This window comes from Penaeus japonicus, unplaced genomic scaffold, assembly GCF_977035675.1.
Source record: "Penaeus japonicus unplaced genomic scaffold, GWHDUDI00000001_assembly GWHDUDI00000026, whole genome shotgun sequence".
In the NCBI taxonomy this organism is placed as follows: Eukaryota; Metazoa; Arthropoda; class Malacostraca; order Decapoda; family Penaeidae; genus Penaeus; species Penaeus japonicus.
This window is the reverse complement of record NW_028234428.1, coordinates 1,741,840-1,746,839: the sequence shown is the minus strand read 5'-3', so window position 1 is coordinate 1,746,839 and position 5,000 is coordinate 1,741,840. Positions and strand designations below refer to the sequence as shown.

At 36.7% G+C, this 5,000-nt stretch overlaps 1 protein-coding gene across 1 annotated transcript in view; it reads left to right on the top strand.

Moving 5' to 3' along the window:
• Positions 1 to 5,000, top strand: part of LOC122253157 (uncharacterized) — an 80,508-nt gene that overhangs the window by 16,290 nt on the left and 59,218 nt on the right. The window lies entirely within an intron of this gene.

Below are 5,000 nucleotides of genomic sequence, written 5' to 3'. Positions count from 1 at the left end.
TAGGCGTTTTACGAATTAACTCTTTTATTTTGTTTTGTTAATTAGGAGCCTGTATATTTCTTTTTCCGAAGCTTGTATTTTTCTTTTCCATTTATTTTCTTTTTCTTTTTCAACGAAGAAAAAAATAATTGGCAATCCGCAATTATTTACTTGAACTAGTGACTTTCCCCGAAATGAGAAACAAGAATGCAACAATGTGAAAAAATAGGAATTGTGCATAAAGTACTTTTCACTTTTCACGATGACAACACTGAGGCGAAAAGATCATATTTGTGGGCAACAGAAACTGTTTCACTGCGACTTACTCGATCGGAGGATCAATTAACGCCTATGACATCTACGACACAGTAACCCAATCCATTTACAAGGAATGCGCAAAGAACATAATTTAACTTGGTAATGCGCATGAAAGTCCTAAAGCAAGATGAGGTGGTATGTGCGTGAGAGTCGGAGTGTCTTCTGTGTTTGCGTGAGTGAGTGAGTGAATGAGTAAGTGAGTGTTTGAGTGAGAGTAAGCGAGTGAGCGAATATATGTAAAAATATCGCAAATGCAACAAATGAACGTTCATAGTAATGTTAATCATCCGACACAACTTCAATTCACCAACGACAATGAAATCAACAAAGAATGATGTGCAACTAAAGCACACCGAATGAAAACGGTGACATGACTGTTTGTTGATGCAACAATACATCTTCCCGGCACAACATATCCCCATAATCCTACGATTCTCATAATATCAACTTGCTTTTGTTACAAAATACCGTATTACCGAGGATCTAATGGTCAAGTAATGCCTGTCAGGCTACGTTACGCTTCATCGACGGGAAATAGTGCCCAACTTTCGTACGATTATGACGTGAACTGAAATCAGGAGACGCGGAACAATGCAAAGTCCGCTCCACTCTGCGAATATGCGACTGGCGACTGGCGCACGTGCAAATCAGGGAGCACTAGTTTCCCCGAGTTGCATGATAGAACATGCAACAGACTCTGAAAATCTGAAAATGGATGTAATTGATGGGCGAACAATGCCAATCTCATGAAATTCACTGTGAATTTAAAGAGAAAAGAACGAATGAACTGATTTCTAAGAATAAGAAAAATCACGAACTTACTGAATTCGTTTTAGTCGTAATAGTATAAGTCTCAGAATACGAGAAAATTGAATATAAAATTAATGACCGTTAAATTGTGTTCGCCTATTACAGAAAGCGAAGGGCGGCCTTCCCACCTCTTGCTCGGTTTAAAGATTTCCCTCATTTATTCACAAAATATTCCACGCATACGCTTGCCAGTCTATCAGACAATGAGAATATTCACGTCGATAGACTCGGTAAAACGTAAGCTATGAATGAAATACATGGAGAAAATAGACCCACAGTGGCAGTAAAACCGTTGACTCATCCCTCATATTCATAAAAGACTCAAATCTTACATAAACAACGAAATAGAGTGACTTAATTACCCAGCTAAAGAAAATGAATAAAAAGTTAACCCATGGTTAAAAAAAAAAAAAAACTCAATAGCCCACTTTATGCATGATTGGAATGAGAGATTGATCGCCAAGAAGAATCGAAAGGACCTTTAGAAAGAAAAAAACGAAATAAAAACAGTCAAGAGATAAAAATTTGCACTGCAGTCAATCAAACCAATGCGAGAGCACTTGCCCATAAACACAATATGGCTGCAACACACTTGAGACGGAGACGGACAAATGGGAAAAACAAAAACAAATATGTGTGTAAATACGTTTGGTTTGAAGACATTTTTGGCGTCGATTTTTGTGGTTCGAGAGAGAGAGTCATAGTGAATTTCGCAGGAAGCTGTGAATCAAGCTTTCAAAGCTTAAGGATGCAAGCAACCAGTTTGTGATGGGTTGCACTTCTTGGTTTGTCCAGGGCACCTTGCAAATAACTGGATGGAATATATATATGTATATATATATATATATATATATATATATATATATATATATATATATATATATATATGTGTGTGTGTGTGTGTGTGTGAGTGTGTGTGTGTGTGTGTATGTATGTGTCTATACACACATACATACATACACACACACACTGTGATGGGTTGCTCTTCTTGGTTTGTCCAGAGCAACTTGCAAATAACTGTATGGAACAGGGGAACTAGCGATCAGCTTGTCGCGCTGTTTGGTGAAGAAGCGCGATGCAACACGGATAGATAGAGGTTCAAAATGGAAGAAACAGTGAAGGACGAGAGGTCATTAGGTCTAGCCCACGAGGGCTAGGGAGGAGAAAGGTCTTCCCCAGACGAAGGTCACAGCTGAACTGCCAATCGGTCTGGCCCGCGAGGGCAGACGGAGGGGGGAATCTGTCCCCCACGGAGGTCCACGTGAACTGCCGTCTTGCTAAGCGGATTTGCATGAATCAAAACGACCACGCGGTATGGAGTGGCCATGCCACACACATGAACACACACATACACACGCACGCACACACACACACACAGACAGATATATATATATATATATATATATATATATATATATATATATATATATATATATGTATGTATACATATATATATATATATATATGTATGTATATATATATATATATATATATATATATATATATATATATATATATTTACTGTATACAGTAAATACTTTTATATGTACGGGTACACACACACACACACATACACACACACACACACACACACACACACACACACACATATATATGTGTGTGTGTGTGTGTGCCTGTATGTATAAAAATATTTACTATATAGTTTTTTTTTTTTCTTTTTCTTCTCCTTGTTTTACTGTCCTATGTTATTCGCTAATGGTTCTGGTAAACCATATCACAAAGGCATTGTATTTTTGTTTTTAAAAGGTATGAGATACTCTTTTGATAAATATCAATTTAGATGACGATGACAATGACTCAGAATCCGGAGTCTCTGATTAAAAATGGAGATCTATATCAAGGGTCATGTCCGGGAAAATCCGAATTTCCTTTAATTAAAAAAGGCATTGATTGCAAGACTGATTAGATTTTTATTGAATTATTACTATCTATTATTCGGCGACTAGATATTATCAATTCCACTTTTTGGGTTAGAGTACACTTTGTTCCAACGATTTTCATTCTGTTCCGACGTTATCCACATTGTTCCAAAGTTTTCCAATTTGTTGTAACGTTTTCCAGTTTGCCTCAACTTTTATCACCTTCTTTCAACATTTTCCACACTGTTTCAGCTTTTTTTTTTATCAATTGTAGAGTAAATTAGTTCAATGTACATCTCTTAAGTTACAAGACCAAATTCTATTTACAGGTTAATGATGAATAAAACGTGAACAATTATTTCCGATACCCATGATGAATAATGATACATGATATTTCTTTCTCTTTCTTTTTCTTTTTTTCAATATCAGTATTGCCAGGGAGAAGCAGGAAGTGAAAGAAGTCTATTAACCGGTAATCTTATGTCCAATGTGTGTCCAAAGCAAAAGGGCGGGCCAAATATCTGCAAATGATCACATAAAATGTCAAGCCATTAATCAGAATATAACTAATATTCTATTAAAATATCTTTTAAGCAGAAAGCTGTGATAGATTGCGACGCATTGGCGAGCTCACGCAACACACACACATACAGACGACTACACCCAGAGAATAAGTACACATAAAACAGCGCACATACACCTATCAACTAACAGACACACACACACAAACATTTACTCTCATGTATAAACACACACCCATATGCAAATAAACAAATGTATCCACAGACTAAACACACTCACCCACAAACATGCATACGATTACAAATAAACACACGTCCACACTCACTCAACTCACATTATACATTCATGATAATCTTTGCAAGACCCAACATCAGATTGAAGGGACGTCGAACCAAATGTTAGTGATTTCCGATCTATATTTACTATTCTGACTAGAAAAATACAGTATTTTCATTTTACCGTGGCATGGCAACTCCCTCATTCTGTGACTGTATTGTTATGACTTTATCCTTTGTTGTGTCTCTTTTCTATTTCGTTTCGTCTTTAGGGTGACAATTCTCTCTTTACATTGTACATTGTAACATCTGTTTCCTTTTCCTTCCTTCACAGAGGTTTCCCCGAACCTTATTTCATGACCTCTTCATCATTTATTCTCCAAATTCGGTTTGATTAAGTTTCATGACTGGGTTGCGTCTGGGATTAATAAAGAAAGGGTCCGAAGGTAGCAGGGGTGAGAGTAGTGTAAACGGGGAGTGGGGGTGAGAAAGGCATACAGAGGAATAAAGACATACGAATAAATGCCAAAGTCTTAAAATGTTAAATACTTTTAAAAGTGGCAATCGAAAAACGATCTTGAAAAGAGTTACAGACTGTCAAGAGATTATATTTGCACCAACCATTTTCTATTGGGAGGCATTTTCCGTATTGGAGGAAAGCTTGTTTTTCGGGTCGAAGTAGAAAGGGCGAGGGTGCAACATTTCAACATGACTCTGATTTTACGTTGTGTATGTTGCATAAGAATAATGATAATCACGAGGCCCGAGGAACCTAATGGTAAGGGAAGGAAGTATTTATTTCACATTTTGATGATTGTTCGGTTCCACTTTCATTGGAGCGTTTGCATTTGTTCATGTCTTCTGAACTGAGCCGTTATATGACGGATTACTTAGAGAATTAGCCTCATTAGATGATATTAGCCGCTCCTGTAGAATTATAGTCAACAGGGAGGAAGGTATCTTTCCCCAAATAATTTGAAGTTCCTTAAAAAAAAAAAAAAAAAAAAAAAAAAAAGCGAGAAGGCGTGATCGACTTTCACGAGCCTTGTAGTTGCAATGACAAGGTTTGACATTAATCAGAAAAATGAAATAAGTAAAGAGGAAGAATGGACGAAAGTAAGAAAGCACATTTTGTTTTTTTATCATTTTTATACCATTTCCTTGCCCTACCATTATTGTTATTCCTGCAGTGATTATCATTATTATCATCATACTT